The sequence below is a fragment of the Neoarius graeffei genome, chromosome 27, assembly GCF_027579695.1.
Source record: "Neoarius graeffei isolate fNeoGra1 chromosome 27, fNeoGra1.pri, whole genome shotgun sequence".
Lineage (NCBI taxonomy): Eukaryota > Metazoa > Chordata > Actinopteri > Siluriformes > Ariidae > Neoarius > Neoarius graeffei.
The window spans coordinates 45510332-45522877 of record NC_083595.1 but is presented as its reverse complement, the minus strand read 5'-3'; positions in this window follow the sequence as shown (position 1 = coordinate 45522877).

Here is a 12546-nt window from a genome sequence, read left to right as displayed (position 1 = left end):
ATTATTTGAATTGGAGAAAAGGTAATATGGAAAGTGGAGAGAAACCGGTGGTAATGTAGAGTATATTAGAAATGAACAGGTTTATGAATTTTTATTGTACTTGATTCAATATGTGAACTATTGTGTGTTTGGTTTGTAGTGTATTGTATGTTGTAATGCACTGTGTATGTGTATTGTATGTACTGTATGTGTATGATTTGTTTGATGTTGTGATGCGAGAAGTTTGGACACCAGGAAGAATAGCCTTGCTTATAACAAGTCCTAATGGTGATTCCGAATAAAAATGAAATGAAATAATAATCGGCGGCACGGTGGTGTAGTGGTTAGCGCTGCCACCTCACAGCAAGAAGGTCCTGGGTTCGAGCCCCGTGGCTGGCGAGGGCCTTTCTGTGCGGAGTTTGCATGTTCTCCCCGTGTCCGCGTGGGTTTCCTCCGGGTGCTCCGGTTTCCCCCACAGTCCAAAGACATGCAGGTTAGGTTAACTGGTGACTCTAAATTGACCGTAGGTGTGAATGTGAGTGTGAATGGTTGTCTGTGTCTATGTGTCAGCCCTGTGATGACCTGGCGACTTGTCCAGGGTGTACCCCGCCTTTCGCCCGTAGTCAGCTGGGATAGGCTCCAGCTCGCCTGCGACCCTGTAGAACAGGATAAAGCGGCTAGAGATAATGAGATGAGATGAATCACACCACATCATATTTAGAACATCTGTACAAAGTAAAAGACAGAAACGCAGATTTACTTACATTTTCTTTTGCAGGAATTTCATTCAAACCCGCTAAACATTTAAATCATCCCCAAGTTCTACTGATTTAAGTTTGTGTGTGGTGTGTGTGTGTGTGTGTGGACCAGTGAGGTGTCTGAACGCCAGCAGGATGAATCTGATAACCTGAAATCCATCAGTGCATCTCTCAGGTTCAGGGCAACAGACGACGGCATGGTAGGGCGCAAGGACAGTGCAGTAGGGCCAAAAACAACACAGACACTTCACCCTGAGCAGCACGGTACTTCCCGTTGGTCGCTGTGATCACACAACAGGCTGGGGCTTTGAACATGAGCTACATATCTGCATTCATACATAGATACACAAGGGGAAACCCACACCAGTGTCCATGAATTAAGCACTAAAAGGCAAAGAAAGTCAAACAGACATGAAAGCTAATGGGATGGAGTACTGTGTGTGTGTGAAGCTGGTCTGGATTTCATGGACTGCTCTCCATGGGCTTGAACTCTGACTTGTAATATAGCTCATAGTTCAACATGTTGTACACACACACAGCGGTTTTTCAGAAATGACAAGACTGTGTGTGTGGTGAGGGGAAGATTTGTGCTACACTGAAATCTTTGCCACTAATGAGTTTGGGTTAATTGGTATCGTTACTGTAAGGCGAAGGATGCAAGACACACACACACACACACACACACATACATACACACACATGGGCGCGCGTATCACGCCTTGTAATTGCCACAGCAGCTAAAGGTCATTAACACCAGCTCAGACGCTACATCTCATGTGGGATAATGGGCAGAGAAAAAAGAAAGAAACATGTCTTGAAATAAATCCTCATTAGAGTATTTGTTTTCTAATTCGTGGGTAAATGTTTAAAAAAATACGCTAATTACAAATGTAAAAGAGTAGACAGTGTAGGAAAACATGGAAAACACTGCTCGGGTTCTAATAGGAACAGATGTTCCATACGGCTTGTTTTGTAAAGAAAGAAAGCAAAAGCAAAAAAAAATTAAAACACGAATTCCAAAAATAAATTAAATCATCACTTCATCAAATCATCAGCGTTATCGTGATCATCATCATCGTCATCACATCATCTGTAACATCTGCTTCAGCTCTCACTCGCCTTTCCTGAAAGCTCGAAGAAAAGCACGGCTCCTCTTTCTAAAAATACAGCACTCGGCACATGTTGCTTTAGCTGTGGCTCTGTGATGTTGCGAGATGTTAAGCTTCGCATGGACGCTGTGGGACTGGAAAGGAAGCATCACCTGTTCGCCAGATACTCACGCTTTATTCAATATTCTAATAATGTTGAGACAAGAAAGAGAGCGAGAGAAGGAAAAGAAAAATCAAAGAGCTTCCCGTCTGCCCGTCTGTGGCACGGCTTCTGAAGAACGGACTTATTTTTAGAATGGATCTAAGCTAAAACAGCTAGCGGCCAAGCCGTGACCCACAATGCACTGCAGCACGACTGTGGCACAGCCGACAGACTTTCGCCTTGATGATGTCATTGCTGGCTGTTGTCATAACATCGTACCTGACACAGTTGGATATACCTTTCTTTCTTTCTTATCTGATTTTTTTCTTTATTTTTTTCTGTCTTGGATTCTTGACGATATTCTTTCTCTAGTGTTTCTTTCATTGTTCACGACTTTATGATTTTCTTAACTTTGTTTGTTTGTTTCTTTCTTTCTTTCGCTACTATTTCATACTTTATTTGCATCTGACTTGATTCTTTCTTTCTTGATTATTTTCTGTTTTGGTTTCTTGACCATATCATTCTTTCTCAAATATTTCATTTATTCTTTCTTTCTTTCTTTCTTTCTTTCTTTCTTTCTTTCTTTCTTTCTTTCTTTCTTTCTTTCTTTCTTTCACCACTATTTCATTCTATATGTCCTTCTTCCTTGAGTCTTTCTTTCTTGATTAGTTTGTCTTACTTTCTCTACTATTTCTTTCTTTCTTTCACTACTATTTCATTATTTCCTTCTTACTTGAGTCTTTCTTTCTTGATTATTTTTTTTAGTCTGGGTTTTTTTTGACCATATTATTCTTTCTTTCTTTCTTTCTTTCTTTCTTTCTTTCTTTCTTTCTTTCTTTCTTTCTTTTACCACTATTTTATCCTTTATTTCCTTCTTCTTTGATTCTTTCTTTCTTGACTCTTTTGTCTTGGCTTCTCTACTCTTCCTTCCTTCCTTTCTTTCTTTTGCTACTATTTCATTCTTTATTTCCTTCTTACTTGATTCTTTCTTTCTTGATTATAATTTTTTTTTTTTTAATCTGGGTTTCTTGACCATATCATTCTTTCTTGACTATTTCTTTCATTCATTCATTCATTCATTCATTCATTCTTGACCATGACTTACTTACTTTCTTTCTTTCTTTCTTTCTTTCTTTCTTTCTTTCTTTCTTTCTTTCTTTCTTTCTTTCTTTTTCACTACTATTTCATTCTTTATTTCCTTCTTACTTGATTCATTCTTCCTTGATTATTTTCTGTCTTGGTTTCTTGACCATATCATTCTTTCTTCACTTCATGACTTTCTTAAGTTTTATTTCTTTGTTTTTTTTTCTTGCTTTCTCCACCACTTCATTCTTGAACGACTTCTTAATTTTCTTCAAATTTTGTTTCTCAATTTCCTTCTTTCACCACGATTTAATTCTTTATTTCCTTCTTACTTCATCCTTTCTTTCTTGATTATTTTGTCTTTCTTTCTTTCTTTCTTTCTTTCTTTCTTTCTTTCTTTCTTTCTTTTTCTTTCTTTCTTTTACCACTATTTTATCCTTTATTTCCTTCTTCTTTGATTCTTTCTTTCTTGACTCTTTTGTCTTGGCTTCTCTACTCTTCCTTCCTTCCTTTCTTTCTTTTGCTACTATTTCATTCTTTATTTCCTTCTTACTTGATTCTTTCTTTCTTGATTATTATTATTTTTTTAAAATCTGGGTTTCTTGACCATATCATTCTTTCTTGACTATTTCATTCATTCATTCATTCATTCTTGACCATGACTTTCTTAACTTTTCTTTCTTTCTTTCTTTCTTTCTTTCTTTCTTTCTTTCTTTCTTTCTTTCTTTCTTTCTTTCTTTCTTTCTTTTTCACTACTATTTCATTCTTTATTTCCTTCTTACTTGATTCATTCTTCCTTGATTATTTTCTGTCTTGGTTTCTTGACCATATCATTCTTTCTTCACTTCATGACTTTCTTAAGTTTTATTTCTTTGTTTTTTTTCTTGCTTTCTCCACCACTTCATTCTTGAACGACTTCTTAATTTTCTTCAAATTTTGTTTCTCAATTTCCTTCTTTCACCACGATTTAATTCTTTATTTCCTTCTTACTTCATCCTTTCTTTTTTGATTATTTTGTCTTTCTTTCTTTCTTTCTTTCTTTCTTTCTTTCTTTCTTTCTTTCTTTCTTTCGTTTATGCTTCCTTGCTTTCATTTGTTTGCCCATCCACTCTTTTTCTTCATTTCTGTGTCAGCCAAGCCCTGAGAGTGTTCTCCTTTATCACGGCTCTTACAGAGAAAATGTTTAATTCATTATTAATTGATAGGGGCTTGTGTATTCATGAGTGTGTAGTCTTACCTTTAATGTAAAGTGCTCTGGTCCTGATGGGGGTCTGTTTAAGAGCCAAGCAGCCAGAGAGAGAGAGAGAGAGCGAGAGAGAGAGAGATTGTTTTTCCACAGAGAGAGTGGGTGGTAATTAATTCATCATCCTTTCACTGGCTCTTTGTTAGTGTGTGTGCTGTGTGTTGTTTAGAAAGGCGACTGTACAGTGAGATTTAATGTTTGTCTAGCAATAAGATCTAAGCTGTGAGGAGTGGACAGACAGCTGCTCGGCTCTCCGTGTGCTTTATTCTCTGTTTCACTGACCGTCTATCCCCCCAGAGTCCTCAAACAAACACCGCAGCATGGACACACACACACACACACACACACACACACACACACACACACACACACACACACACACACACTTTATCTTAAAATAGCCATGCCCATTACTGCTAGGTGGATCTGATATAGAAATAGAATACATCATTAAACATGTTTTGCCATGTGACAAGACATTCATTTATTTACAGAATAACACTCTATAATTTCTAATTATAATTTAAAACTACAGTCTATGGTTTACATCAAGACATTACTAAATGTTAGGAAAGCGCACATAGCATTACATAAATTTGCTCATTACATGCATGCATGTAATTTATCCAGATTATACAAAGAAGGAACATAATTACAGATATTTTGTAAACCTATTCACACCCAGCGGCCATTTTAGTGATAAATCCATCATGCTGGTGGTGTGTATACGGTAATTGTTACCTGTCGCTCATCTGTTTTTAGCTCACTTTCCATTTTGAAGCATCCACTGCTACGGCAACTGAAATATAAATTTCACTACTTACTGTTGCAGTAGCTGTATCACGACGAACCCTGCGTTAAAAACCCAGCCTACCGACAATACCAGAATATGTGAAGAAAATAACTTTACTTTCCTGGATTTGTATACACTCACTGTCCACTTTAATAGGAACTTGTTCTTGAGTCTAAGATTCCTGTTCTGGGCTGCAGGAGTGGAACCCAATGTGGTCTTTTGTTTTCTGTTGCATGCTGAGATGCTTTTCTGCTCACCATGGTTGTAAAGAGTTGCTATGGGTTACTATATCCCATCTCATCTCATCTCATTATCTCTAGCCGCTTTATCCTGTTCTACAGGGTCGCAGGCAAGCTGGAGCCTATCCCAGCTGACTACAGGTGAAAGGCGGGGTACACCCTGGACAAGTCGCCAGGTCATCACAGGGCTGACACATAGACACAGACAACCATTCACACTCACATTCACACCTACGGTCAATTTAGAGTCACCAGTTAACCTAACCTGCATGTCTTTGGACTGTGGGGGAAACCGGAGCACCCGGAGGAAACCCACGCGGACACGGGGAGAACATGCAAACTCCACACAGAAAGGCCCTCGCCGGCCACGGGGCTCGAACCCGGACCTTCTTGCTGTGAGGCGACAGCGCTAACCACTACACCACCGTGCCAGCTTGAACCAATCTTCCCATTTTCCTCTGACATCTCTTATCAACAAGGCATTTGTTTTTACCCACAGAACTGCCGCTCGCTCAAATCAATGTTTTTTTTTTTTCTCACCTTTCTATCTCTGTAAACTGTAGAGACTGTTGTGTGTGAAAACCCCAGGAGATCAGCAGTTTCTGAGATACTCAAACCAGCACCCATGCCACAGTGAAAGAAAGTCACACTTTTAGATCGCAGTTTTTCCCATTCTGAGGTTTGAAGTGAACATTAATTAACTGAAGCCCTTGATTTGGATCTGCATGGTTTGATGCATTGTGCTGCTGGAAGGGATCGGCTGATTAGATAAGTACATAAAACAAACAGCAGGTGGACGTTGGGGTGTTCCTAATAAAGTGGCCAGTGAGTGTATGTGACTTTAAGAACCTCCCCTTTTTGCCCTAGTTGGTTTAGGAACGTTAATGTCATGTTAACTGTTTGTTTGATACAATCACCTGGCTCAGTGAACACTGTGATTCTTTGCTTGCACTTGTTCCTCGTTCTCCAAGTTGATTTGCTTTTATTTTGCCATGTCCTTATATTTTGTTTTGGATTTGGTTCTGCCTCTGACACATCACTGGTCTGTTACCTATTGTGTTCACCTGCTTGGTGTTAGCCTTTTATTTTTCCTACTTATACCCTGATATGTCTATGCTTTATTGCGAAGGCTTGCCAATTGTATTATAAGTTTCCATGTTTTACCTTCTCATGTATTTGACTTAATGAGCATGGAACATTCTTTATGAGTACAGCAGCAGTTCTTGGGGACAAATGTATACAACCCTGATTCCAAAAAAGTTGGGACAAAGTACAAATTGTAAATAAAAACAGAATGCAATGATGTGGAAGTTTCAAAATTCCATATTTTATTCATATAGAACATAGATGACACATCAAATGTTTAAACTGAGAAAATGTATCATTTAAAGAGAAAAATTAGGTGATTTTAAATTTCATGACAACAACACATCTCAAAAAAGTTGGGACAAGGCCATGTTTACCACTGTGAGACATCCCCTTTTCTCTTTACAACAGTCTGTAAACGTCTGGGGACTGAGGAGACAAGTTGCTCAAGTTTAGGGATAGGAATGTTAACCCATTCTTGTCTAATATAGGATTCTAGTTGCTCAACTGTCTTAGGTCTTTTTTGTCGTATCTTCTGTTTTATGATGCGCCAAATGTTTTCTATGGGTGAGAGATCTGGACTGCAGGCTGGCCAGTTCAGTACCCGGACCCTTCTTCTACGCAGCCATGATGCTGTAATTGATGCAGTATGTGGTTTGGCATTGTCATGTTGGAAAATGCAAGGTCTTCCCTGAAAGAGACGTCATCTGGATGGGAGCATATGTTGCTCTAGAACCTGGATATACCTTTCAGCATTGATGGTGTCTTTCCAGATGTGTAAGCTGCCCATGCCACATGCACTAATGCAACCCCATACCATCAGAGATGCAGGCTTCTGAACCGAGCGCTGATAACAACTTGGGTCGTCCTTCTCCTCTTTAGTCCGAATGACACGGCGTCCCTGATTTCCATAAAGAACTTCAAATTTTGATTCGTCTGACCACAGAACAGTTTTCCACTTTGCCACAGTCCATTTTAAATGAGCCTTGGCCCAGAGAAGATGTCTGCACTTCTGGATCATGTTTAGATACGGCTTCTTCTTTGAACTATAGAGTTTTAGCTGGCAACGGCGGATGGCACGGTGAATTGTGTTCACAGATAATGTTCTCTGGAAATATTCCTGAGCCCATTTTGTGATTTCCAATACAGAAGCATGCCTGTATGTGATGCAGTGCCGTCTAAGGGCCCGAAGATCATGGGCACCCAGTATGGTTTTCCAGCCTTGACCCTTACGCACAGAGATTCTTCCAGATTCTCTGAATCTTTTGATGATATTATGCACTGTAGATGATGATATGTTCAAACTCTTTGCAATTTTACACTGTCGAACTCCTTTCTGATATTGCTCCACTATTTGTCGGCGCAGAATTAGGGGGATTGGTGATCCTCTTCCCATCTTTACTTCTGAGAGCCGCTGCCACTCCAAGATGCTCTTTTTATACCCAGTCATGTTAATGACCTATTGCCAATTGACCTAATGAGTTGCAATTTGGTCCTCCAGCTGTTCCTTTTTTGTACCTTTAACTTTTCCAGCCTCTTATTGCCCCTGTCCCAACTTTTTTGAGATGTGTTGCTGTCGTGAAATTTCAAATGAGCCAATATTTGGCATGAAATTTCAAAATGTCTCACTTTCGACATTTGATATGTTGTCTATGTTCTATTGTGAATACAATATCAGTTTTTGAGATTTGTAAATTATTGCATTCCGTTTTTATTTACAATTTGTACTTTGTCCCAACTTTTTTGGAATTGGGGTTGTAGTATATGGCTGAGATTATCCACTAAATCAAGAGTGAGGCTCGAAAATGTTTTTGCGAAGGAAGTGAACATGTTGGTGGATCCATAGCAACAGAAGCTTGATGCTTAAAGGAGAACTGAAGTCATTTTTAAACTTGCTTTATCTCTTAATTAATGTGATATTCAATTACATTTTCGGTTTTAGTAACCTTATATCGTGACTCATATTGGCAACTAACTGCAATTAAATATTATACTTATCGGCCTATTCGATTTTTAGCCATGTTGAATTTAGTTCGTTTGGTCCACGGCAGGCATCACTTATCTGCGCGATCTTCACGAGACTTGTGCGAGACTTCGAAACGTGAAGTGTCAGCCAGGTGTCAGTGCCGCCATTTTGAAAACTGTTTTCCAAACGAAATATTGCACAAAAACGAGTTTAAATGACGATTACTGCCTACTTTTTTCAAACTTTCCTGATTGCTATCAAAACAAACAAAACTTCCAGCTTGATTACATCAGCATTCGAAAGAGGGCACGCATGTCTTTTGACAACGTTGGCAGATGTCGGTCACTTTGATTTCTGCTGTACATTTTACTTCCGTCCTACCATGTCTCGCACAGGTCTCAACGCTTCTCATTTACGGCCATCGCTTTGGCATATGGACTGATATATTACAGAGCATATTTCAAACACTCATAACTTGCTATAGCAGCAACAAAATAGATATCAAAAATGCATTCCTATATTTAATAAAATGAGATAAATAGAATTTTGATAATAAAAAAAAATTGCCTTCAGTTCTCCTTTAAAAGTCTTACTGGGTGATAGACCATTCTTAGCATCTACACAGTGAACCAATGTAGGTGCACCTAATAACATGATCATCACAGAGAGCTTCAGCCTTGTACAAGCACCACAAAGACACACAATACAATCAGTACAATTAACAGTTATTCCATGAAATCAAGTCGTTCATGAGCTGATAGCCGATGAGGCGTGTAGCACCGAGTTGGCTATAAGCAACATTCAGTGAGATTGAGTAGAATAACTGTTTTATTCTATCCGCATTCACTGGATTTTGAGAAAGAGAGCATTTTTTTTTTTTTTTGCAAATTCGATCAATAAAAACTTTATTCAAAATGTCCGATAAAATAATTTCCACTTAAAATGTTAACAAACCGGTGAAATGACAGGAGCAATTTGTGAAAAATGCAATAAAAATAATCCTTGGAAAAAATAAAAAAAGACATGTTCTTATCATCAAATACTTTTATTCCATATGTTGTTGCTTTTTTTTGCATTTTGGGGTTTTGTTTTCGAGGAGAGTTTTTATTTCGTCCTCGGTTGGTTCAGCAACACGCTCTGCCATTTTGTTTCTCTCTACTCATGGTAAATGAGCTGATATCCTAGTAGTAGACTAGCCAATCAGAGCGCGCGATTGCTCATATCCAGCGAATGTGGAGAGAATAATCAGTGAGAGTCTTTGTAAATGTTCCACTCTCCAAATGATCTGTGGTAATTTGATAGTCTGTGGTCGTAATGGTGAACTGACACGTTGTACACATCAGCAGATGGGCTACAGTGAGTAACTACTGTACTGTATATAGAGAGCGTGCACGTGACGTCACGAGGTCATGTGATATTTGTTTATCTGCCATCTTGGACGGCATGGCCGCGTATAGAACTTAGACGAACCCGTTCTAATTATCAAGTGTGTGTGAGTAGATCTTTCCAGAATGGTTATATCTTGTTCAGCATTTGGTTGTACCAATAGACAGGGCCAAAAGGAGGGCCTGTCATTTTATAGATTCCCCGCAGACGAGGAGAGACGCGCAAAATGGGTGTCCACTGTGCGAAGAGAAAACTGGTACCCCAGTTCTACCAGCCGAATTTGCACCATCTATCACCAAGTTGTGATCAAAAAAATATAACTGTTTTTCACATGGACGTGTAATATTAATGTTCTTAATAAAATATGTATACAAATGCATAACTTGTTTATAAAGTTCTTCCTATCAGATTGTGTAAAGTACTGAAAAAGAATATGTATGTTATTTTAGGCACATAGAGGTGCAAGAAAATATATTTTTTAATTTGTTTGAATATAGAAGCTGGACATATCTGTGACCCGTATATATTTATATCTCATATTGAATAATAATTCTGCACAGATAAAGATAGCGGTGATTTGTGATTTTTTTTTTCAGACAAAAACATACATATTTACAACCCTGTCATTATCTGGAACTGAGTTTAGAGTTCGAACATTCTTACGATAAAACGTCCTGCATAGTCTCTTTATGATAAACGTCTTAATGCCACTTACCCGTGAGGTTATCAAGTAGACATTCTTCTTCGGAACCTTCCAGAGGTATAGTTGGGATACCCATCCCGCAACAAAATATTTATAAGTTTCCAGGCTCTTGTAAGCTTTGAGGGCTTTGCCAGTGTAACACGATTCACGATTAACAAGAAAATTGTAAATGTCATGGTAGGCCAGATCGGGCAAATCGCCGGCACTGCAGCTCCGAATTTCCCTGAACAAGGATTGCGGCAAGTTGTACGGATCTGCAATCCCCAACCTGGAACACTTTTCCACGTAACGCTGCCTCACGTCACCTTCAAGATGCTGAACAAACTTAGACAAGTTATCGCGCGATGTAGATGGGGTATTTTCCGAATTTTCTTGGGGATTACTCTCTGGATCCATTACGCTCGCGCAAGGTAAACAATCCTGAAGCCATCCAATATGGCGGAGTAAACACGGACAGGTCACGTGACTGCACATCCTCTATACATACAAAGTGGTAGGTTTTACTGATCGCATTGGTGATGAATGTAAGTAAAAGGCACAATGCCACTTTGTTATACCGTATAAAAGTGTGTGCAGCAGTCGGTGTTTTTTATAGACTCAAGAACACATGAATGAACACATAATATAATTGTATTTTTTTTTCACTTATCGTCAATAAAAACCCTTTATTGCCTATTTAGCCCCTTACCCAGACACTGACATCATGACCATTCCTCGCTCTACACCCCCCTCCCCCTCACTCTCTGGTCAGGTAGAGGTCTCCTCTGTCTCCAGGTCAGTGCTGTGAACTTGTTGGAGTCATAAATTTGGACGCCCACTTCGTTAGAGTGGCCACTGGTTCCAGCTATAACTCATTCAGTGGTATTTGGTTCTCTTTCAGAGGCAATATAGCACACACACACACATGCAGTCCAAGAAAGTGAGAGAGACAGGTATGCCGGGCTGTGAGGTCAGGTGGTCAGGGTGATATACTGCCACTCCATCTTTCGAACCAGAGTAATGAATCAAGCTCAATGAAACAGAGCCGAACTTGTTATCTTTACGCTGTGACAAGAAAAACAGCACTCAAGTGTCACGGGGTATTTATGATTATCTGCAGTCAAGCGGAGGTTATACACACCGAACACGGGTATTTTATGGCACCAAGTGCAAAACATGGCTTTGAGAGGAAAAAAAAACCCAACAACAACAGATTTATTTATAAATGCACAATTTCTATTAACAGTGCATTTTACAGTCGCATAAGTTGTGGTCGAAGCACAGCAGTACCAGTTCCGACAAGGTGTATTTATTTTAAAACATGGTAGCACTATGGACTTTCATCTACTGTACATTTAATAATTAAAGCACTGATCGATTTAAAGAATTACGCAAAAATAAGTTCATAATATAGAAAACAAAGTGCATAATATTCTTATAGCTAATAAATGAATAAAGTGGTAACTGTAAACATGAAAAAAAAAAAGGAAACATTACTGACATGTCACATGTTTAACCCATTAAATAGGAAAGTAAATGCAGGTTTCAGGTAATAAATACAAAGGCATATACGTTACACTCTGAGGGGAAAAATAAAAAATAAAATGTCGGACCTGAGAGCAATGCGTTTTCCTTGCAGATGGGGTTTCAAGTAGAACCACTTTTGTCATTTAACAGCGTGTAATTGTTGATATAGCAGAGTTTTCTGTAACACGATGTTTATTTGACATTTATGGATGGAGTCTCTAGTGTCAGAGTTTTTTTTTTTCTTTTTTTACGCTATGGTAAAGTCTTCAGCATGGCGGACATTATGCTTTGTGCTTTCTTGGAGAAAGTGAGGAAGAGAGAAAGTGAAGAAACAGCTATTTTTATTCTATCCACAGTCACTGGATATGAGCAATCGTGTGCGCTCTGATTGGCGACTCTACTATTAGGATATCAGCTCATATACCGTGAGAAGAGAAAACCAAAATGGCGGTGCGTGTTGCTGAACCAACCGAGGACGAAATAAAAACTCTACTCAAAAACAAAACCCCAAAAAATAAAAAAAACCAACAAAATATGTAATGAACGTATTTAA